Source organism: Nanorana parkeri, unplaced genomic scaffold (assembly GCF_000935625.1).
Source record: "Nanorana parkeri isolate BGI_ZX_2015 unplaced genomic scaffold, ASM93562v1 scaffold308, whole genome shotgun sequence".
NCBI lineage: Eukaryota > Metazoa > Chordata > Amphibia > Anura > Dicroglossidae > Nanorana > Nanorana parkeri.
In genome coordinates, this window is record NW_017306576.1 from 536322 (window position 1) to 561664 (window position 25343).

Below are 25343 nucleotides of genomic sequence, written 5' to 3' on the forward strand. Positions count from 1 at the left end.
TCCATACATCACACCAAAGTGAGTAATCGCTGTCAGCGGCACAAAGTCTTTGAGTTCGTGTTCCAGAGCCCTCAACAGGGCCTGTGCGACACGGCAATGCCAGAAGAGATGCAAAGCGGTCTCCTCATCGGTGATGCAAAAGGGGCAATGCCTGTGTCTGCACAGGTTCCTGGCGTGCATAAAAGTCCTGACTGGCAACCCTCCCTGGATAGCCATCCACGCCAGATCATTGTGCCTGTTGGTGAGTCTCTTAGACGAAACACTCCTCCAGACAAATTTGCAAGTGTCTAGAGGGAGGCCTGGAACAGTCTCAACAGTGTCCTTAGCTCTGATGAGCTTGTAAATAGTCTTTGGCTTCCACAAGTCCGGTTTAACTCCATGCAGTCCATGCTCCCTGATGAACTTGAAAGTGTCCAAGTAAAACCAAGGAGTGTCCCAGTTGTAGGGGACCGAACTGTCCCATTTGTCCCATCCCAGGGTCCTCCAAAGAGGCAGGAGGAAAAAACGGGACATGGAGTTCCCGGCAGAGTCCAAAGTCTTTTCAATCAAAGTCCTGCGGATGCAGTTACAAGCAAAGAAAACCCTCAGCATGGTGGCAATGTCCGGGACGCCCTTTCCACCTTTGAGGGGCTCTTTGAACATAACCGCCTGCTTCACTCTGTCCATCTTGGAGCCCCAGATAAAGTGGAACACTGCCCTGGTGATGGCCTTGCAGGTGTTGACCCGGGGGGGCCAGGCCTGGGCGAGGTACTGCAACACAGGGAGAATCTCGCTGCGGAGTACCAGTGACTTCCCTTCGATGGTGAGCTCTCTGAGGCTCCAGAGTCCAAATTTCTGCCGCATCTTTGACAGTCTCTCCTCCCAGGACTTCAGGGCCGCGCCCTCAGCTCCAAACCAGACGCCCAAGATTTTGATGAAATCCGCTCTGATGTTGAAGGGGATGGGCGCAGAAGAAGGCAGGTACCATTTTCCGAAGAGCATGGCTTCCGACTTCCCGCAGTTGACTTTTGCCCCCGAAGCTCGGCCGAAGTCTTCGCAGGTCTGGACGAGCACGTCGATGGAACGCTGGTCTGCGCAGAACACCGTCACGTCGTCCATGTACAACGAACACTTGGCCTCCCGTCTGTCTGGACCCGGTGCGGTGATCCCTCTGATCTCTGGATTCCGTCTGATGCACTCGGCGAAGAGCTCTATACAACAAACAAAAAGAAGAGGTGAGAGAGGGCAGCCTTGTCTGACCCCGGAGAGGACAGGAAAGGGGTCAGTCTTCCAGCCGTTCACCAGCACCGAGCTGCGGATATTAAGGTACATCAGGTTAACATACGAACAAAACATTTCCCCAAGGCCAAACCTACGCAGAACCTTGACCATAAAACCGTGCGAGACACGGTCAAAGGCCTTCTCCTGGTCAAGACTGACCAGGGCCGCGTGCACACGGCGGTCCTTGATGTACTGGACCGTATCCCGAACCAGCGCAAGGCTGTCTGCGATACGGCGTCCAGGTACACCGCAAGTCTGATCCGGGTGGATGATCTGTCCGATGACAGCCTTCAGCCTGTTGGCCAGAACCTTGGCGAGGATTTTGTAGTCCACGTTCAAGAGAGATGGGACGCCAATTTTTCAAGTCGCATCTCTCCCCCTTACGCTTATACAAAATCGTGATCATCTCCTCCCTCAGCGACGAAGGCATTCTGCCCTGCACCACCATCTCCTCGTACAGCTCCAGCAGGTCCGGGCCCACGAGGTCCCACAGCGCAACATAAAGTTCAGCTGGGAGACCGTCACAGCCCGGGGTCCTACCAAGCCTAAAGGATCTGACGGCAGAGTGCAGCTCCTCCAACGCCAAGGGAGAGTTAGTGGCCGACATACCTGCAGGATCAATAGTGTTAGTGATACCTGACAAGAACCTGTCGGCGGCCGTCTCGTCCGTGTCTTTCGGGGAGTAGAGGTTGGTGTAGTAGCCGCTGACCACTTCCATCACAGCCTCCTTCCCCTTCTGGAGTGTTCCAGTCTCGTCACGAAGCTCAGACAAGGGAGTGTGTCCGGAGTGGAGTTTCCTGAAAAAGAAAGAGTTACATTTCTCACCTTTCTCAAGGTTCTCCACCTTGGAACGGAAGACAATTTGCCTGGATTCCTCCTCGAAGTGCGCTTTCATGCTCTTCTTGGTCTCCTCCAGGTCCTGCCTCACGTCCCAGCCGCAGTGTTGAAGGTCCTGCAGGGACTGCAACTGACGTTGCAGTCTCCTGAGTTCCCTCCTCCTGGCACACACTCACTGGCGACCCCTTGCCTGAAAGAAGCTGCGCAGCTTGACTTTCACAAACTCCCACCACTTATCCACTGTTCTGAAGAGCGGTTTCTCCTCCTGCCAGGTGACGTACAGTTCTCTGAGTTCCCCCAGCAATTCCTCATCCTCCAGCATGTAGCTCTCTTAAGAGGGTTCTCTTAACCTCTATGAGTAAGCCACATTGGTGAAACATGTAAGAGGAGTGTGCTCTTTGGTCTGGGGAGCTTGCTGTGATGTACACTTGATTTTGTGTCAATAAACACAGGATTCATCGCTTGTATCTTGTGGAGTGCGGTTATTCTTTGGTTTTCATTATAGTTTTATTATTACTAATATTATACAGGATTTATATAGTGCCAACAGTTTGCGTTGCACTTTACCATGAAATATAAAGATTGTGTTATACAACTGATGGGGAACTGATGGGGAATGTAAACGTGCCTCCTTAGTTCATAATGACCTTGCTAGGCTGGATTATATATTCGGTTCTACTGAAATGCTGGCCCTCACAACCCAACCATCATTACACAATACTGCTATCTTGGACCATGCCGTGGTGTCTTTGATAGTCGAGACACTCCCCCAAGTCTCTAATGTCATTATGTGGTGATTCCCATCTTATCTAGCCTTAAATGTAGACTTCTGTAACTCAATCCGTTCAGCCCGGCACAAATATTCTACTTATAATAACAAAGATAACTGAAATCTCTTTCGGGGGCTGCAAAAACATTCATGAGGGACAATTATGTCCTGCATATATCTGCGTATAAAAAGCCCAATCTTCAGGGCTACCATATTGCTAGTACAGCACTAAGGGAAGCACAACATAATCTTAATACCACCCTTTCACTGGGTAATAGACTAGAACAGCTGAAAGCTAAGCAGCAGTTTGATCTACAGGCCAATAGACATGAAAACGCTAAACAATCCTTCACGGACTTAAAATACCACAAATACTGAGAAACAAAGCAGGAAAATTACTGGCCAGATTGGTTTGAGGGTTACCTCCTTGGTGGACCCCAGTGTCACATGTGCACTTGAAAAATCTAACCCTTCTCCATTCTATTCAGGTAAAAAAATGTTTTGGGCACAAATGGGCTTAAAAACTGTGTGCAGCTGTAGAGAGTGTTATGCAATGAGGTCACTTTTGCATGCATTATCACAGCAGAAGCACAATAATTTCATTATTGGCCCCTCGTAGTCCTTTCTTTACAGTGGCACTGCCATGAAAACATGTAAGAGGAGTGTGCTCTTTGGTCTGGGGAGCTTGCTGTGATGTACACTTGATTTTGTGTCAATAAACACAGGATTCATCGCTTGTATCTTGTGGAGTGCGGTTATTCTTTGGTTTTCATTATAGTTTTATTATTACTAATATTATACAGGATTTATATAGTGCCAACAGTTTGCGTTGCACTTTACCATGAAATATAAAGATTGTGTTATACAACTGATGGGGAACTGATGGGGAATGTAAACGTGCCTCCTTAGTTCATAATGACCTTGCTAGGCTGGATTATATATTCGGTTCTACTGAAATGCTGGCCCTCACAACCCAACCATCATTACACAATACTGCTATCTTGGACCATGCCGTGGTGTCTTTGATAGTCGAGACACTCCCCCAAGTCTCTAATGTCATTATGTGGTGATTCCCATCTTATCTAGCCTTAAATGTAGACTTCTGTAACTCAATCCGTTCAGCCCGGCACAAATATTCTACTTATAATAACAAAGATAACTGAAATCTCTTTCGGGGGCTGCAAAAACATTCATGAGGGACAATTATGTCCTGCATATATCTGCGTATAAAAAGCCCAATCTTCAGGGCTACCATATTGCTAGTACAGCACTAAGGGAAGCACAACATAATCTTAATACCACCCTTTCACTGGGTAATAGACTAGAACAGCTGAAAGCTAAGCAGCAGTTTGATCTACAGGCCAATAGACATGAAAACGCTAAACAATCCTTCACGGACTTAAAATACCACAAATACTGAGAAACAAAGCAGGAAAATTACTGGCCAGATTGGTTTGAGGGTTACCTCCTTGGTGGACCCCAGTGTCACATGTGCACTTGAAAAATCTAACCCTTCTCCATTCTATTCAGGTAAAAAAATGTTTTGGGCACAAATGGGCTTAAAAACTGTGTGCAGCTGTAGAGAGTGTTATGCAATGAGGTCACTTTTGCATGCATTATCACAGCAGAAGCACAATAATTTCATTATTGGCCCCTCGTAGTCCTTTCTTTACAGTGGCACTGCCATGATCATTGCATATGTGTGCAGCTGCACAGTTCAAAGGACCTAATAAAAAAAGATGATAACCAAATCACAAATAAAATTTACAGTACTTGGAAATTTTTTTAAAGAAATGTGATTAAAATTTAAAAGGCACGCCTTATCTTGAAGTGGTGCTGTTATTAGCAAAGAATATAGAATACACAGCTGTGAAGTATTCAAGCATCTTTTAGGACACTTGGGTTGTTATTGTACCATGTGGGGCTTCAGCAACAAGTAAGATGTGTTTTCATTGTATTGAAGTACATGCAAACCTCTTCAGACATTTGCTGACATATGGAAAAGAGGATGTGCAGCTGACAACTAATTGATCCCTTGCTCTGTGTAGCAAATGGAACAAACTTTTACTAGGCTTGTGGTGCATTCACTCACTAGCCACATCATGGAGAAGACTGAAGCAGGTCTGTCCATACAAGTGCCAATAGGGGGGTTTGTCCACATAAATATTTTCCGACCCATCACTTTCAATGTGAAATCTGTCCATCTAAGTCCATTATATGTACATTATCATGCAGTTCTGCTCTGGCACTGAGCTATGATTTCAGGAACATTGTGCTGGGTGCAGCAGGGGCGTCCTGAGGCCAGGTGTCACCCGGAGCGGTTACGGGGTGACACCCCGCCGTGACATCACTGCACATGCGCGATCACATTATCGCGCATGCACAGCAATCTTGTTGATACCTGCCGCCGGCCATCTTGGTGATGGACGCCAGCAGAGAGAAGAGGGGTCAGTCGCCCTGCGGGATAAGGTATGCCACCGGGTCCCCTCCTCTCTCCCGAAACTGTCGAGCGTTCGGTCCATGACCGAGTGCCCGGCTTTTCAGAGGGGGGTGACATCAAAATGACTGTCGACTTCCGGTTCCGGCGCCTAATGGGATAAGCTGTGTCCCGCGTCGCTCCGTCCCGCCGACAGCCACGGCAAAGACACCCTCCCGTTACTGACAGGCGATTACTCACCGGATGACTCACCCCACACCTCTTCGGGCTATGGATACATATATGCTAATATCTGACCATTCCCCTGTTTCTTTCACTATGCGTAACCTGGAGGTTCCCTCCAGACCTGTCACATGGTGTTTCCCCGCATACCTTGTTCGGGATGACACCTTTATAGAAGATCTTAAATCCTGGTGGCTCGAATATTTAGATTGTAATTCCGCTCACCTCTCTGACCCAGTCCTGTTCTGGGAGGCGGCTAAGGCTGTTCTACGCGGTAAGATCCTGGCATATGTGACTAGACGCAAGAGGACCACTAGACAACAATACACTGCGGCCAGTGCTCTTGCCAGGGAAGCCTATGTCTCTTACAAGTTGTCACCGACCATGGACAATAGGCTTCGCTGGCTACAAGCCAAGCAGCAGTGTGATCATTGGATCCTACAATACGACCAACAGATCCGTTCTGTCAAAGAGGTCGAACTGTTTAAATTCGGGAACAAGGCTGGAAGGCTCCTGGCGAACTTGGTCAGGGGCTCTACTCCTACATCTCACATACTCCGTCTGGCCGATGGGGACGGCATACTGATCCTGAGAAAATTTCTGATATTTTTAGCAATTATTATCAGGCTCTTTATTTCTCCTAATCAATCTACTCCTACATCTCACATACTACGTCTGGCCGACGGGGACGGCATTATCCATACTGATCCTGAGAAAATTTCTGATATTTTTAGCAATTATTATCAGACTCTTTATAGTGGCTAAACTTGACGGCTCCCTAGGAGCCCTGGACGTCCTGTGACAGAGCCCATACCTTAGCTCTGCCCCCCCCTTCTCCGGCAAGAGACGCCTGCCCTTAGCTTCACACTCAACCGCGCTACGAGCCGCTGACCTGATAAATCATAAATCTTACAGCATAGACCTTTGACACCTTTTCACATGTCCTTACTGACCCACATGGAATACATCATTTCCGGTTTTGAAGAAAATAAGAAACTCCGCACTTCACGACCATATTCTGTCTTTTATGTGTCTTTTCTTTCTTTCCTTTGGTTGGTACCTCAACCCACTCCCTGATTATCTTTTCCATCAGTTCGTTGAGGTTTTGGTTTAAATTTTTGTCCTGGTTCTTTATACCCTATAATGTGTGTTACTTCATACGTGCCCAATACATCCAGATTGTATATTGTCACTACACATCATTAGCAGCTATAGGTAGTTTTATGACTCTATGTAACTAGTTTTCATGCAAGTTACTGTTGTTGATGTGAACACGTCTACGACTCTCACTCGGTGGATGTAGTATGTTTCAATGTATACTGTATTATTGAAAATCTTAATAAATACTATCTACTTAAAAAAAAAGAAAATGACTGTCAGTCATTTTGGTGTCACCCCTCCAATGGTGTCCTCCGCGTGCGGGCCGCACCCCCCTTGTGATGCCACTTGGGTACAGGCTGGCAATAGAAAGTTTTGAAGAAATGTGGTATGAGGATTATGTTGTTATTATTATTTTTGTTTCATGCTCATGTGCTTTAGTGTTTTGGTAAGGGCAAAAATTTTTGAAAATGTCCTATTACAAACAAATAAAACATAGTACAAAATATGTATTTTTCTGTACATCATCTAGGTCCCCATATAGAAGAGGAAGATCAACTGCTCATAATACCAGGTCTGACCTCCTTCTATTCATTTTGATTGTATTACATCCATTTACTCTATGAGGTAAAGATCTAAAATACAGGGTAAATTCTCTGCTGCTCTTAAACTCACCAGTCAAGTAGGAAAATGCTTTTCTGCTCACTGCGAACAAAAAGGGTGCATCAGAATGACATTTAAATTACAAGGAACCACTGAGAATAAAAGCCAATGAAACACATGCTGGATTGAAATGGCTTAGATCCATATAATTAACTCCTGTGTTTTGGACTAAAACCCAGAGAAAAAGATTATGCTGGCAATAGGAATTAATGGTACTAATGTAAGCCATTCTTTACAGTGCTTTATTTTAATGTGTTTTTTTCTTTTTTTTGCTTTGGTTTCCAAAGCATGCACTGAGCATTCACTAATGCAGTGAAGCTGTGTCTCAGTAGACTGTCAATGATTAAAACGTTCAGTGAACAAGACTTGCTGGCGGGCAAGTTCCATTATGCCTATTAGACCAAAGGTACTAGCTATAACAATAGCATATTTTCCACAGCAAGATGGTCTGCTCTTTCTACTGAGCTTCTGGTTCAGATGTTTAACATTGTTTATCATTACGATGCATGTGTATGGTCATTACCACACTTATGTAGATGCTTTACTGTCAGCAGCAATAGCACGTTTAATTAGATATAATACAAAATTAGATTGTAATTAGATATATTGCTTATTATTATTATTATACAGGATTTATATAGCGCCAATAGTTTGCACAGCGCTTTACAATATAAGGAAGACATTACAGTCACAATACAAGTTAAGACAAGATGGTAAGGAGGGCCCTGCCCGTGAGGCATATCATAGATATAAACAGTTAATGAAGCACAAGGCAAAAGCAAAAAGGTTTGTTCCTTTTTGATAGAAAGGACTGCCTGAAATAGTAATGCCCCAATGTCATAAGTTTTAACTCCTTGCCCATAGCCATTGAGGTGCACCTACATACCAGAGCTTTATTCAGGTGTATTGTGTCAGCCTTCTACATGTTTGTACTCTGTGATGGATGTAAGTGTCAAGATTTTTTGACATGTTAAAGTGACATTAAAGTCACATCCCCCCAATGCTGGTGTAAGGACTTACCTTATATGATGACTGTAGATCCGATCATCTTCTTCTTTACAGTCGTTTTCAGCAGTCCATCCAGCACTGGTGCCTGCCTCTCATCCAACGCTGACTGCTGTGTCTTCTGTGTCCCACGAAGTCTGTGCGGGTGCACACTGCCAGGCTGCCTGCATTGACTTACCCTGTGTCTATCCTCTTCTCCCGGCCGAAGATCTCCACTGTGTATGTTCCTGCTCAAAATTGCATGTACATTTGTTCTGTGTGAATGGAGGTGAAAATTAGCATATTTATTAGGATGAATGTAATATCAGGAAAATACCGCATTATGGCCACACGATGGAGCTGAGGAGCATAAGTTTGTTTGATTTTTTTTTTTCATTTTATATTGCAACTTGCTTGTAGGAGCTACTGAATTGAGGTTATACGGTATAACATTGAAAATATCTTAAAATAGAAATGCAAGGTTGACTGATTGATAAAAGAGATTGCAAGGTATTTGGTCAGATTTACAACTTGCATAGATCAAATAAACATTTAGTTTGTTTAGCCATATTACTATGGTTCTGTAAATGGTAGTAATTGACACATCTGTACTCCTATATTGATGTCTGGAAACCATGAACTGTTATACTTTGGAAGACATTGGTTTAGACAGCCATACAAGAGTGCAATGAAAGTGTCAATATTGTCTTGATAAAACACAAGGATGTCCTGTCCAATCCAGTCATCAATTCTGTTATCTTGTTTCATTGATTCAATGAAAATCTTGGTGTGTCATTTATTTTCCCTTCTAAACCAGCATTTATCAAGGTCTCAAGGCAACTGACATATAGCACAGTCAAGAGCCAAGGGTTGTTTTCCCTTTGATGTGTGGCACTAGAGGTTTGCAGGGATAGGCCCTCCTGTTCAGTCTGTGCAAGTTATGCAGCTGTTCATTTGTTAAGAAAAACAGTTATTTGCTAGCTAAACATGAACTGTTGCTTTGCCAAGGAAGAGTAAAGCAACAGGTTCACTTTAATCCCCCTTGCCCAACAACACATGCTCACCTTTCTTTTGCTCTGCCACTGCTCCTTTAGACTACCAGATAAGCCCCTCTAAAATCATGATACACAGGGCTATGGACTCTGGTGCTTGTTGATTGGGGAATCACAGGTTTGCTTTAACGTAAACCCGTGGAGAAACTAAACATGTAAAATGGGCATCTATTTTGCAGGGAACCTCTAGGTTCCTATGTGACCGATCTGAGTTTCTGTAATAGGCCTGCCTGTTCCCTCTTGTACCTCTTGCTTGGTCCATTACTGTGATAAGCATATTCACTTGCCAATGTGAGGAGGCAAAAGTGAGTGATCAGAGCATCCCTGTTTTTTTGGCCCCTGTGGCACTTTACATAAGCTCAGGCTTGCCATGCATGCGAAGCATACATGTCTTAACATTTGTAGAATAACCAGGAACAAAGCCAATACCTTTTTTTAGGTTTTGGACTTTCTTATGATTTGTGACCAAAATGTATGCCTGGGAGTTTGAGTGCTTCCAGGCACCCCAAATAGTACCAGTGAAGTGCACATATTCTACAATAAAGTTGATTAGCATACAGTGAGGCATGCATAGGGGGGAGTACCGCATCCCAATAATCTATATTAGAGAAACAACGAAGAAAGGTTCAGACTTTTAAGATACTCCAAGGATCACAAAAGTGGTGTTTGTATAAAATATATAACAATTTTTTTATTTGAACATATACTTTAAAATGAGGACTTTAAAATGATCTAAAAGGGAGCAGTGGATGTAGCCGCATCCTCCGATATATTATCTTGAGATTACAATACTCCTACATATTATCTTGAAATTACACATTTTTACAATGTGCTGTGTGTCTGCTTTCCTTTCATCTTGTAATCCAGTGGGAGGATGACAATTTCTACGCATTACATGAAGATCCGATTCTTCAGCAATAGGCTACTATCTCTCTATATGAAGTTTACCTATTGAAAAGCATTAGTTCAATTCCCATCCATGTAAATACATTAATTGGTTATTGCAATTCATGTGGTTCAATAGACTTACAATAGTCCTTTAAACTGTCAATATCCAGTATCTCCTCATTGTTTTAGGGGATGTGCACACTCGGGCACGCTATATCACATATGGTGGGAATGCCCCAAATTGAGACCTTTTTGGAACCGGCTTTATGCTCTAATATTTAGGGTTACTGGGGTGAGAGTCCCACTAGATCCCCAATATGTGTTGCTGAATTGCCCGATTCCAGGACTGTCTAAAGCTTTGGATAAATTAATTACTTTCTTTCTGTTGGCAGCCAAAATAACCATAGCTAGGGCTTGGAAAACACCAACAATTCCATTCCACTTGGTCAAACAAAAAATGTTGTGGATTATGGTCCATGAGAAACTTCACAGCATCCTCCAAGATAATAAAAAAAGTTTTGAATTGACCTGGACCCCCTGGTTGTTATATACAGGGGTGCTGGAAACCGGGTAATTTTCATTGTACAACTTTTCTGGAATTTTTCTCTGGGGACTATGTTTAAGGTTTAAGTAGATGTTGGGCTATTTGGTCGGGGATGGAGCTACTCTTTTCGGACTCTTAAGCTGTTCTGCTTCCTTTAGTATCTATTTCCTTTTCCTCTTTTTGTCTGTTTTTTTTTTTTTTTTGCTCGCACATGTGAGCCGTTTAGTACATAGATGCTGGACAGAAAGTCTTCTATTGATATAGATATGGAGGAGATCATAACAAATGTTTGCTTCAGACATAGGCGGATCCCTAGGCCAGATATTCCTCTCAGACTGTTCTGATTTTTGATTTTAGTGATGGGGGATAAATTGGCAAGAATAGGTGGATAGATATGTTCTGTTGTACAGAACTATTATATATTGTGTGTATGGCCTCTAGTGATCCCCTCCTACTACTTGATTATGCTAATGTGGAAGAAACTGTAATGCAATTGTATGCTATACTGATTGTGCATCATGTGCTATTTTATTGTTTTATTGTACTTTGGAAAATTAATAAAATACTTTGAAAGTTAAACTGGCAATATCACTGCTATCCACCCTTTTGATCATGAGCACGGACGGAGAGGGACCAAAAGGAGCCAAAAACAGGACACCCCCGGAGCGACGAACACAGGGGTCAGAAGAGCAGAAAGCAATCAAAAAAGAGCCAGTTTTACAATAACATTTCCATGGATTCATTAGGCATAACGTCAACATATACTCCTTAGTCATTTCAACACATAGGAGGCACATATAGAGTTAGGTAAATGGTATGTTGGAATCTTATAGTACCACAAACGGATGACAGTTAAAAGGAAGTTTGGAAACCCTATAATAAAAGGAAAATAAACTAAACCTATGTATGTGTAGGGATGTGTTCCTTATCACCTGTTTAAATCTGCACTTGTTTTTAAGTTTTTGTTGTGATGCAGGGATTTCTCCAGTAGGGTTTGCTCAAGGGTTTCTATGTTGTGTCATCTGCCAGACTCTGTAAAAAGATCCAGAGGGCTGAATAAGAGATGTGACATGGGCTGGTGGGTATGTTTGTTAACTAGCCAATCACTTGTGGGCTTTTTATCAGTGGTGTAGGTCTAGGTTTAACAAACATCCTGATTAGATTTATTTAAGTGTCTTTGCTTACATTAAGGACACTGGAGTCTCACTTAAACTTCCAATGCCTTATGATACAATGATACAGTAGCTAAAGAGATATCACTGCGGAGAATGGAGAAACTCTGGAACTCCCACTGGTCTACTACTGCTGTTGCTGCCTTGTACAGTGAAAACAGAGAAGCCTCTGTTGTATTGGATGCTAGGTCTGTGTGCTGTATACCAACAAAAGTCTGAGCTACATCCTGGGACTTTAACCTTTGAGAAGATGTGCTAATGTTGGCTATTCCACTCACTTCTATTCTCCCTTGTTTTGAAATGTATCTTTAAAAAGACATTTAAGGGCTGGACTGTTGTTACAGCAGTGTAAGTACTATGCCTGGGGAAAGGTTATTCTTATTGGGCTTTTCACTTGTACTACACAAGGCCCAACTGAATTGAGACTTTTCCAGAGAGACTGTACTATGGCTGGATGCTCCCACCTTGCAGAGGCTAAGCCTTTAGTTGGCCATACAAGTGCATGTTCTTTTAGTAGCCTGACTAGAGAAACATTTAAGAGAATCTGAAAAGAAAGTTATGTACTGTATGTGTTACCATAATGATTAAAGGGGCATTCCAATATAATGTGATAGTTTAGAAATAGTGGAGCCTGGTGGACATCTGATAACTTTGAGGGTATTGGGTACCCATACAACTACTGTAGATCTCCCTACCAAAGTTCCCAAATCAAGGTATTATCCACTTGGGAGTTGTGGTTGTTCTTGCCCATCTGTGGAAATCCCAACTCCTTCTTTTGCATTCTCTAAGTTGAAAATCCAACAGGGGTAGTAAGGTCCCTTGTGATTGGCACAATATTTGTGCAAACCCAAAAACTCAAGCATAGATATCTCACCAATAGCTCCCCAAGAGAAACGGTCAGATTTATCTCTCTAGCGTCTACCAAAACATTTGGTTGAAATGACCATTTAAAGATCTTCACAAAATAGTTGCTGTTTTAAATGCGATGATATCAAATATAAATGTAATATAGATGTAATTTCAGCCAATTAGCAGACCCAATTAGCCAACACCTTCAAAATAACTCATTTTTAATTACAGAAGAAAGAACATTATACAGCAATTATTGCACTGATGCAAAATACCAGAAGTAGAAGTGTTTTCAGAATGAGAGCAAAACTGACATATCATGCTAATACAACAATAGCCGTTCTAGGAATTGAAATAGCACATATATTGAGAGAAAAAGGAGTCACCTGTTTTAACAATACATTCAGTTCTTGGACTACTGTGTGGTAAAATAAATGACAAAAGCAACAAAATGGCATATTTATCTTAGGTAAGGTGACAGTCACTGTAAGTGAATCTTCTTGGTGCAAGTGTTTTACATCCCAGTGATTGAGTCATCTGCAGTGAATGTTTGCTGAATGTCACATTCACTGCTTTATAAATATGCTTCTTGGTGTGGGTTTATAGCAGATAAAACAGAATATCAGCTGCTGTATGATTCTCTGGCCCTCCATGTATCAACAAGTGCACAATACCGCAAATATTTTGGTTAATACTGGTGCCGTTGGGGGCATAACGCTCCAGCAACCAATGCAAGGATTGTGTCAGTGTCTTCCTTTTCTTCACAGTATTGTGTAATGTGGCCAAGCCATGGACATTTAAGTATTTCAATAGCCTTAGCAAGTAATAAATTAGCTATAAACTAAGCCCTCACTGACCTCTGTAGCTACAGATAACGTGGAGCAATTCATCCTCAAAGCTCCCAGCATAAACATCAATGTTCTTTTGGGCACTTCAGCTCCCCTTGCTTCCCCTACCAGAACACTTCCTATGTGCTTTTTTAGGGTTTAGAAGGCTGCAAGGCTGTCAAGATATTGCTTAGAGGCAGAGCAGGGCAAGCTGACTTGCTGTAAGAAGGACTGAGATGATGTCAGTGCTTCTGCTGTAAAATGTGAGAATAAATTGCTCCATGGTTTCCGCGGCTACAGAGGTCAGTAATGGCTTCTTTTAAAGTAATTTACTCTCAGTTGGAGTGATTTGTCCTAACTTCCTGTTCTGGTAATCTCCCAAGCAGGCAAATACAACTTACAAAAGATCCTCAACACACTTTTCAGCTAGCCCCCCAAAAAACCCTAACTAAACGTTTTCAACTACTTGGGTAAAACATGTTTGTTGCATATGTTTGCAATAGATTTAAAGCCACACTGCAGTATTGAGGCAAACAGGAAAAGTTGGTCCCTAACTCAAAACAGTTCCCAGAAACAAACCCGAGCCCCTTATTGCTCAATCCTGCAGTGGGTGTCTGCTTCAGCAATTAAAACGTGACACAGGAACTTACCCTTTCAAACTTCATCCAAAACAGAAAATCATTTTTGCTGCAGTTCTACCTTAAGACTGCATCAACGCTTTCTGAATTTTCATTGAGTTGGAGTTTCATGTTGATTTTTATCTAAATTCACTAATAAGGAGCTGACCGTACAACCTCAAAGAACATTAGGATAAACAGGATAAAAACAAGCTAATTACCTTGGGAACGATATCTAAGTGCTCCAGTAATTGATTTTAAGTACCGAAGGTTGGTGGTGTGTTGCCAGTTGTGCTTTTTTTTTTTTTTTTGCAAGCCACACATCAGATGCTGTATAATCCATTATCACAATTGATTGCCCTTGGAGATGGATGAATCAGCAAAACATTAATTTACAGTAAACAAAGCAAGATAAGTGTTTTATCTTTTAGAATTTTTTTGTTTTTGTATTCTCGCTAAACAGTAGTAAAAACAATGCTCCAGAAGGTGCTTTAGAGTTACACTTTTCCAGTGCTGCTAAAAGATAATTTAGCATTAGAGAGCTACCAACATTAATGTATCTACATACATTTGGTAGAAATTACCAAATCAGGAAAGTCCATATAAAAATAGAACAATTCTTATTTAAAATGTAACAAACAGAACATTTTGCTGTATTTTCATTGAACCAAAGGTTTAATCTCCTACAGAGTGGTGACTGTACATAAATTACTGGTCTGCAGCCCCATTACTGTCTTTGTGCCCACGCCCTGTAATTAGACAGCAGCGAGCAGTGGCTTCAGGCACAGAGCCACATGGACCAGCTCTGTAAAAATCATTAACAAGAAAACTAGAGGGCAGAATGACAGAGATTATCATGTACCGGGTAGGAGACCAGTAAGGTGAGGGGGCTTCTCTTGTGCTTCGTGCCCGACTCCCCTTGGAGGTGGGAACAGAGGGTGAAAGGACTGCGAGTCGCACGAGTGCCAGTGGAGGGACTGGACACCATGCAGCAGAAATCCTGAACGGAGTTGTCAAACTGGGCGGGCAACGTGGTAGCAGGAGCAGGAAGCAGAAGGCTAATTGTGGCAGCCAAGGGTCAAACCAGCCAGGCAATGAGGTACAGAATCGATCAGCAGAGGCAAAGTCCAATAAACAGGCCAGGGTCAAAAGGCAGGTCGCAAACAGGAAGAGTCAGGAAATCCGGGTCAAAATGTGTAGAGCAATCCAACATAATGACAGGTATACAGGAAGCACTAGCTGAAGACCTTCAGCACTGTGGTTAGAGCATGCTTATCAGAACATTCTCAAATTGCAAACTTTACTCTAAACTCTACTAAAGTCTGTAGGTGGACAAATCTTGAAAATCAGTTCCTGGGAATTCTCTGTCAACCCTAGGTTCATGCCTACCTCTGACTCATTCTGCTTGAACTATTCGATTCTGTAATCAGCGGGCTTCTTTCAGCAATGCTGAAGTCTGTTTTAACTATGTTAAAAACAGTCTAGATATTCCCATTCTGATTAATTAGAACAAAATATTAATATATGATATGTTATATTAACCTGACTTAAAATATTTTTTTTTTATTGCTAGCACTAAAAACTGGCTTGAGAATAGGCAGCTATATTATTGCCCAATTGTTAGGAGATAACATTCCTTCCATAGCCACCCTTCCTATAGGATTAACAGGGTAGAGCAGAAGCAGACTACTTCTCTATACATAAATCCATGCACCAAAAGCTGCCATATCACGGCCCATCTCTGGACATTCAGACCCATGAATGGACACAGCCTGGGGAGCTACAGAAACAAAACAGAAAAAAAACAACAACAAAATGGAATCATAGCTTTACGGACTGCAAATGTCAGAATATAAATAACGGAATTGCTTTTTCACAAAACCTGTTTTTAAAAAAAAGGCCAAGTTGATCATTATGCAAAGCCCTTTTAAAGCTTTTCTCAGAGCCTCACTGTATCTGTGATTAAGTCTGCTTCTAATAGTCTTCAGGCGAGGCTTGAAGAATCTTAAGCAGTAATGAGTAAAAAATTTTGTAGAACAGACACCTCAAGTATATTGCAGACAGAAAAGTGATCAGCCAATGTGTGATGGACAGAGCAGCTTTTAGCAATTTTGTCATTGCATATTTTCCCAATGTCCCTTGCTGAACAAAATCTAAACACAATCATGTGGTGATTACCAACCAGTGTTTTTTACATTCCCTTTACACTGCTGCCGTTATACTGACATTGAATTAAAGTTGTTATCCCAATTTAATCTAGGGTAATCCTGGATTTTTCATGGGAAATTCCTTATCAAAGTTTACCTAAAATGTTAAACAACAAATTCAGGAAATAAGTGAAACTAATCAGCGAGCTTCTAATGCTATCTAGGAAACAATGCAACTGCCTGAATCAGAGTTTCCTCATTTTATCTTAATCTGAATTTTCTGAAATCTTCTGTATTATGCTTTTCACAGGCTACTTGTACTACTAGTACTGAGACTAGGAGAGGACAGGTCTGGGCTCTGAACAATTAAGATACAGTGTTGTATGCATATACTGTATGCTGATGAGAAACATTTTAACAGAAGGAGAGAGGACAAAGATGACATCACTAGTATTCTGCTGCTCCTTCATATGTCCAGGCAGGGGGCAAGGAGGTGATGTAGCTGTGTTGCTTTTCTGTAGTAAAGAAAAGTTAGGACATGACCCTGGCTTTACTGTCTGGTAGGGATGTGCATATGCCAGGACTAGATTGATGGAAATACAAATTGTTTGGCAGTAAACTGCTTGCATTCATGTATTTCAAAATTTTATTTAGTTGCTGTCTAGAGTTTAGTTAAAAGAATAACAGGACTTTGGGTCCAAATGCCTCCCTCACTGTCCCCATCCCATAGACAGTTTCTCCATTGTGGCCTATGGAGAAAAGCTACATGTGCAGTATGTCATTGTGGCTGCGTTGAAATATAAGCTGGAGTAGGCCATGGTCAGCAAAGGAAGGTGCCAATTGATCTGAGGTTTACAGTGGGCTATATATTTGGGATGGGGTAATATGAAGATTGGCCATAACTTAATTAAAATGACTGTTGTTCTCAATTTTCATATATAAATATTCTAAAACAAATGCAGACCAAATTGTCAGTGAACTAATATTGCTGAAGACACATAATATATTATTTATTTGGTAGGATTCTGAGTAACAATTCAAACTTACACCATGAGAGTAAGCGCAATGAAGTTAAGTTTTTGAACTAACAACATGATCGGCCTAGAGTGTAATAAAGATAAAGCAAATTGAAAGAAAGTTAGAAAATAACACTTACCCATTCCATTAACCCACTTTGGTTTTAAGAATAACAAAAGCATTGTGCTCTGATGGAAACACTATATAAAATTGATGATGTGGTGAATGAAATATCAACTGCTTGTTAAATAAATGCATGGAAAGGGTGCTGTTGTTTTCATAACAATAGGATGTAGGAGAACAAAAATGAAGGTTGGCGAGTTAGTTAAAATTGCTGTAGACTTCCGGTTCCGGCGCCTGATGAGGTAACGGCTCTCCCGTCTCCTCTGTCCCGCTGTTCACCCGCTCGACTCGTTCCAACACCTCGCCACATGAACAGACACCTCCGTTCATCGCAAAATCCTGGGGCTTTCGGGACATGTATCCCCTCTCATGCCACGGACGTCCACACCGGGTTTTCCACAAGGCGCCTCATCTAAAATTTTCCAGATATGGGAAACGAAAGGGATCTCACATATCAAACACCTCCTGTCACCTCAAGGCACTTGCCATACATTCAGTACCCTTCAAACTGACTTTTCTATTCCTTCCTCACATTTCCTACAATACTACCAGATTAGAAACTTTATTCGACAAAATTTGCCACCATCTTATGCTAGATACTCACCTATCTCCTTCACCGTGTTAACAAAAACACAACCATCAAAAACATCATTAGCAGACATCTACAACACTCTCAGGGACCATGTCACCGCAGACGATACATCTCCCCCCAACTACGTTAAGAAATGGGCTCTCTTCCTGAATATGCCTCTGGAAGAGGTCCAGACAATTCTCACTAGAAGCTGGCACCAGATACGCAAAATCACCACCTGCGAGGCGTGGAGGGAACTACAATTTAAGCTGCTAAATAGAGCCTACTGCGCTTTTAACTTTCCCCCTAAAGCCAAGAACTCTGACAGACTATCGACATGCCCTAAATGTTCAACACCACTGCCGGACCTAAATCACCTCTTCTGGTCCTGTCCAACTATCGAAACCTTTTGGAAATACGTATTATCCTACATGCAAACCATCACTGGTATTCCCCGCAAACTAAACCCTCTGACGTGTTTGCTTCAGGCCTCGACAGACGTAAATACTCCCACCAACCCACTTATTCAACGCTGGGAACACCTGTGCTTACTTGGGGCTAAAAAATGCATACTCTTAAACTGGGTATCGAAAGACGCACCCAAACTAGCCGACCTGAAACTTATCCTTTTCAAATTTTTGCCCATGGACTTACTTGATACAAACTCCCAATATTCTGATCACAGACACAATATATCAGAATGGGATGACTTCATTCATAAAGATCTCTCGGTTAACCACAAGACGGAACTACATTCATTTATTCTGGCAACGACTGGCCGTTCATTGCTGTAATCCACGACCTGGCCGACACCGCCCAATAACAACCTTCTTAGACACTTTCCATTCACCATCCTCAGCAACATTTCCCGCACTCAACTCCGAACTGCTCTATTGTTCTCTTTAAGCTAGGATTGCTCTGGTCATGCATTCTCCATTTATACTATTTCATTTAATAGTATAGGTTATATTTTTAAGATGTTTTTATGAGTACTTTCATATAACACTCTCTAAATTTATCTTTTCGATCTAATATTGATGAAATACTTGCTGAAATTTGTACATGTTCCATAGACAAAGTCCAATTTCTGTTCCGATAATTTACTCTAATGTAATCACCTGTTGGACATAGACAAACTGTACTTCACTTTATATTTCATACATTCTGTTTATCTTTGCATCACCTGTAACTATGCATAAATTCTTCTAATAAACGATATTGCTAAAAAAAAAATAAAAAAAAAATTGCTGTAATTGTTGTGTTAACAATGTGAAATATGGCTTTCCATTCATGCCACCCTTGTACCCACTTTTATTTGTGCATACTCTGTGTGTCAATGGTTTGAAATAACCTTGACAAATTACATTAATGCACATTAAATTTCCTTTTGCCTGGATATTGAAAGCCTTTTGAAGTCATGTGCTATAATGGAATGATATTACAATAGAACTATTAATTTATTTCACAGTGTATGCTTACTGGGTAGTATGCATACACTGTGTATATCTTGTCATAATAAGCATCAAAGAGTATAATATAATAATATAGATAAACATACACATGGATGTTCCTCCAGCGCTGGTGCAGGTCTCCAATCCAGCACTGACTCCTCTGTCCTCCCCTTCTCTCATGTCCCATGGTGTCTGTGCAGGTGCATGCTGCTCCCTATACTTACCTTGTGTCTCTCCTTGTCTCCCGGATGAACATCTGAACTGCGCATGCGCCCACCCCAAGATCCTTTGCGGCCACCCAGGAAATTTTCAGATGTTAGGATGGGAGCGCTCGGGGGAGACACAGGTAAGTTTAAACCCTATGAAAAAGTTTTTTTTTATCGTTTTGCATATATTTACTGCTATGCAAAAACAAATGAGGGTTTAATAACCCTTTAAGTCTGTCCCATATAAGCAACAGTGGGCCTGTAATTCACTTTCAATACCAATAAATCAGGTTTTAGTTTATTGTAGTCACATTAAATGATTGGTGAGTGATTGCTCTTTTGCTATATTTTACATATTTAAATACTTTCTGTACTGATTCACTGAATAACCCAGCTAGAATGTCTCTCGTGTTATGCTCAAAGCCAACTTACACTTCATGAGCATATAGGCACTAAAAATAATGCACCAAACACATACTATACCCATAGCCACATCCTAAAGCCAACCTCCACTCCAACATATTTTTTGGTTTTAGTTAGAGTAGGGAGGGGAAGGGCTATGACTTTTGTCAGGTTGTTGCTGTCTCTGTCCCTGATTTCTCCTAGTAACCAAACAAAAAGTGAGAAGATCTCTTTAGTGGGGACAGAGACACTAATATCAAACTTGCTGCGCCTTTAACTCTTCTCCGCTTAACTTAACTAAAATGTTTTTCCCCCATTAGAAAGGTTTTGTTCACTTCCTTGTCTCAATGACCAATGAGGTAAAACAGGTACAGAAAAAGTAATAAAAACATGAGAGGTTCTAACCCAGTCTCACTCTGTCCAAAACTCAAAATAAAAGGACAAAGATTTGGCTACATTTGTACAATAAAGTGCATTTATAGCCCAAACTTTTTTTCTAGTTTTGGATAGAGTAGGGGAAGCTTAAAACCCCTGCCAGGTTATGTTTTTGTTGTCTGTGTACCATTGGGGGAACTTCCCATTAGATCCCTCTTACACAGGCTTTCCGATCAGGTCCACCAGTCAGTTTTTTCGGGCAGACCTGATCAGAAGCCCAATGCTAGTCTATGGGCAGTCTGATCTTAATGGATGGGCATCCATTTACATCCAGTTATTTCAAGCTCCAGCCGGGTCCAGAAAAACAAACAGTTCAGAGTTCCATTCCACTGGGCCTGATTGGGGGTAATCTGATTTAAACGGACACAAGTGCATTTTAAGCTGGTTATGCTTTTAGAATTTTTTTTTAACTCTTAGCCTAGACATAATATTGGAAGAAGCTTTATACTTGACTGCTACTGGTCTTGCATGTTGCATATGGTTCTTTGGGTCCATTTAAATATGACTGTATGTATTTTCTTAAAAACATAGTGTCCTATGAACCAATGATATTTAAACTCACTATGGAAGGATGGACAATTGATAGTGGCAGGTTGTGAACTGTGTGTTTGTAAGCCTATCTTTTTTCATTTGCTGCTAGGGTCTGAACACATATGCTGGCAGATCACAAAGTTGTACTTATTCATTTTCGATTTATTTGAAGTAATATCTCATGTCTACAATGGTTTGCTTTAGGTAGCATCAATTCACATACTGCAGTCCCTGCAAACCTCTGTCACCATCATCAGATAGTTCGATCTTTGAGAAATTTAGCTAGATGCACAGAGACAAAAGAAGAGAGAAAGAGAGATAGGAAGAAATATTGTGGCAGGGGAAGCATTTGAGTAAGAGAAGGCAGCTAAGGCTGTTTTATTACTTAGGCCTCTGTCACCTGTGATGACCCAGGAGAGTGGAGAATATTGATCGCTTGTCACTCATGGCATTCAGCAGATTGCATTGACAAAGCTTGTCAGGACTCTAATAGCAGGGTTAGTGGCCTTGGCTGCCACCCAAGGGGAAGCTCTACAATGCCTATTACTTGGCGGCCTTTAACTGTTATAGGATTGGGAGTGAGCACTGACAAAGCAAGGGAATAATTTTACAGTTACAAATACCATTTCTTATTCTCTCTTTTTTCTTCCTTTTTTTTTTCTTCCTGACCATTATTTGTGTTGCGTAGGCTGAGAACAAGGCGCTGCGCAAGACCTTAAGCATTCAGAGCAAGGTTATCAGGAAAAAGAAGCTTGGTGTATTGAACCAGAGCCACAAGCCTTTTCATCTTTCTAAAAACAGCATTAAGTGAAGCATTTTTCCAGATTACAATATTCTTAATCGGACAATGGAAGAGACACAAGTGCAGAAATGAGCCTGACAGCACACACCGTGTGAAACGCAGTTATCAAACCACAGCAGAAGTAAAATCATCGAACCATAACATATGTTTATTTTCTGATATGTCTAGTATTGCCCCAAATCATATTTAGATGAAAGTACTCTATACTGGATATTAGTTATTATTATCTTTCCTATCTCAGACTATGTGCAAAGCTAAGATTACAGTCACCAAAAAAACATAAAAATGCAGCACTGTATTCTTCGCTTAATGGTCTGTGCAAAAGCATCTGTGTTTGGAACAGACTGGAATTCCCTTTGTGGGCTATATACTCAGACAACAAAGCTGGGCATTCATTAAGGCACACGGGAGAGCCTGTAGACATTAAGCAAATTCCACAATACAGAGAATAAATAAATGTTGTTAAAGCAATCTAAATTACAATTTCAAATTTGATTTTTTTTCTGTACATATGGTATTGTTCATGTTGTATGAATACAGGTATTTTGGATTTAAAGATGAACAGAGAAGGAAAAAAAATCTCTTTATGCTGCCATCAATTTGTTCATACATACTATGTTGAAAATACACTGTATGGTATACTACCAAATCACCTGGCTTCCTGATGTCTTGTTATGGAAAAACCACAGCATGCCAGAGTAGTGAGTAACTGATGGTGATCATCACTAATAGTTTTTTTTTACCCAAATACCCTAGTGAGGGCTTCCGTAAAAGTAGGCAGACTGACTTATATAAAAACATATTTTGTCTGAATTGGCTAGTCATATTCTTGTTCAAGCGGTCATCATATGTTTGCATGCACTTCATGAACTTGCCTAAAATTCCCTACCTGAGCATTATCGGGAGTAGAATTGGTTGTCTCCTCTGGATTTTCCTGGCTTTTCCCTACTGTTTTTTTGCCAAGATAAACAGGCACTGTGGTGTCAGTTAAATGCTTGTTGTACCTTCTCTGTTGGGACAACCAAAAATGTTAAACTTTTTTTCTTTTATCAAAAAATATTTTGTATGAAAGATCATTGATCTCAAAATGCATGCAACTGCTATGTTCTGTCTGTTGGAAGATTAAGTGAATTTGTGGCTATGGACACAAGTATTTATAAATAATTCCTAACCCACAGTAAATTAGTTTTATAACAAGTACCTTATCTCTGTAGCTGCAGGCATTGTGAAGCAATTAATCCTCCAATCTCACTAGAGAAGCACTGAAGTCTTTCATGTTGGGACTTTGAACAGCGATATCTTCCTCTGCTTTCCTCTTCCAGAGTGCCTGCTTTGTGTTCATATTAGACATTTTAGTGGGTGTATTATGGGTAGGGGGGGGGGGGGGCAAAGCAATGGCTCAACAGCCTTCTAATCTAAACACAGAGCAATTCTCTGGGTAGGGGGGGAGGATGAGCTGAGCTGCTGAGAGAAAGTGCAAGTATGGTAGTAAAAATGACATAACTGTAGGTTGAACTCGATGGACTTTTGTTTTTTAAAAAGATCAGTGGGTCTAAAGAGGTTAACAGCAAAATGATATGCAAAGATTAGCTTCCTATGCAAGTCAGATTTGGCTCTGCACTCCTCCACCTCCCCAGCCACAATATTATCCTTTAATTTGGTAGTAAGCTGCAATGATCAACAGAGAGGTTCAGGAGGTGGTAAGGGGTAGGCATAGCTTATACAAACTTAAATATTTTGGCATATAACTAATGGAATTAAGTCCGCACTTTCTTAAAATGATCCATGAAGATCCCACTTCCTTGGTATAGACAATCTTTGAGTGCTGGATTTACTTGATCATTCATTGTTTCTTCATTTGTTCTCATGATTCAGTAGGTGTATGCAGGGGCATAACTACAAATCATGGGGCTCATGCCCAAGAGTCCTGCTTACTCTCATTGAGCTTTACATAAAGTATGTCTATATCAAGGACAGGTAGCAAGAGAGTTATCAGAATAGTTAGTGCCGTACCATGGACCAGAGCTGTGGACTGAAGTTTTTGGGAAAGATGGGGGCATCAGTGCAGTTAAATAACGTTTCATTATTTTGGTGTAGTCAGTAAAAAAGAAAACAAAACAAAAGTCATAGTAATAATAAGGACCATCATAATATTTTATTATGTGACATAATGGTTAGTAGTCCTGCACACAATTACTCATTAGCCCTAATACAAACTTTTTTAAACTCTATTTTTTCAGAACTACAAACAGCTGTAACTTTATAGCTGTTTAAGACTGTTAGGCATACAGGGTTAATTTCAGTGCTTGCCAGGATGACCAGAAGCTTGGGGGGGGGGATTAAATCTACCTTTATCAAGACAGCTAAACACATTCTCCTTAATGCCTGCAAAAGGGATCTGTGAACAGTGACAATGGTTTCCCCTGTACATCTGACATCAGCTCTTCTTGATTGTAAATGTCACAGGGGGTAAAGGATCATTGTCAACAGTAACCTCTGTAATCCTTATAATATACAGTACTAGATTTGTGTTATCTTTTCATGTACATAGATTTTCTATGTTTTAATTTCCTCAATAGCACCCCTAATGGGGCCTCTTTCCACTCCCAGGCCACACAGCACCCAGGTTTGCTGCTATAGTTATTGTTATGCAACTGGCAGTGACTATCTTAAAGCTCAGAGGGCTCAGTATGAGGTTTTTATCAAAGGTCAGACTTGCATTGTGTGCTGTGCTGCCTCTTTACCTAACACATCCATTGTCATGTACTAAATGTTTGTAAAAAAAAAGATGATAAATATTGTGATATTTGCAGAATTTTCCAAAATATATTTTTTATTAGTTTGATATACATCAATTCCATAAATCACAAAGACATACAAAAAAACAAATACAGTTCATATACTCACACTGCTCACCCCTCGTGAGCACTCACACTGCTCTCTCACCAGTGTGTCCACCAGGTCCCTTGGGTCACCAACCTTAATCAGCCTCCCCTGGCTGTTCCATGTGCATCCAACACGCACCCAAGTCTGCTTGTGGCCGTGTGCCTCCGGGACACCTACACACCACTGGCTTGGCTTGACCCTTGTGTGCCTCCAGCATACACCACACCAACTCTCCCTTGAGCTCTGGTCTGGGCTCTTAATGAGGCTGTGTTCAGCCCCCTGATCACTGGCAACACCTGACTTCAGGCTGGAGAAATATATATATATATTAGGGATGTCCCGCTACCGATGCTAGCATCGGAATCGGGCCCGATACAGGGCATTTTGACAAGTAATTGTACTTGTCAAACTGCCCCGATGCCTAGCGCCGAAGCTTGCGCTATGTTTTTTTTTTTTTCTTCTTACTTACCTCGCCGAGCGTCGTGTCACTGCTGCTCCGGTGGGCGGCGCTCTGAGCGGGGTCATCTGGCAGTCGCCTGGGTCCGAATTTAGG

At 41.5% G+C, this 25343-nt stretch overlaps 1 protein-coding gene and 1 long non-coding RNA gene across 2 annotated transcripts in view; both read left to right on the forward strand.

The window, feature by feature from the left end:
- Nucleotides 1-25343, forward strand: part of AUTS2 (autism susceptibility candidate 2) — a 1207424-nt gene that overhangs the window by 390706 nt on the left and 791375 nt on the right. The gene's annotated exons all lie outside the window — the stretch shown is intronic.
- LOC108788150 lies at nt 874-23707 on the forward strand. The gene is made up of 3 exons (XR_001941316.1): nt 874-960; nt 9943-9946; nt 23696-23707. It is a non-coding gene; the product is annotated as an uncharacterized LOC108788150 (long non-coding RNA).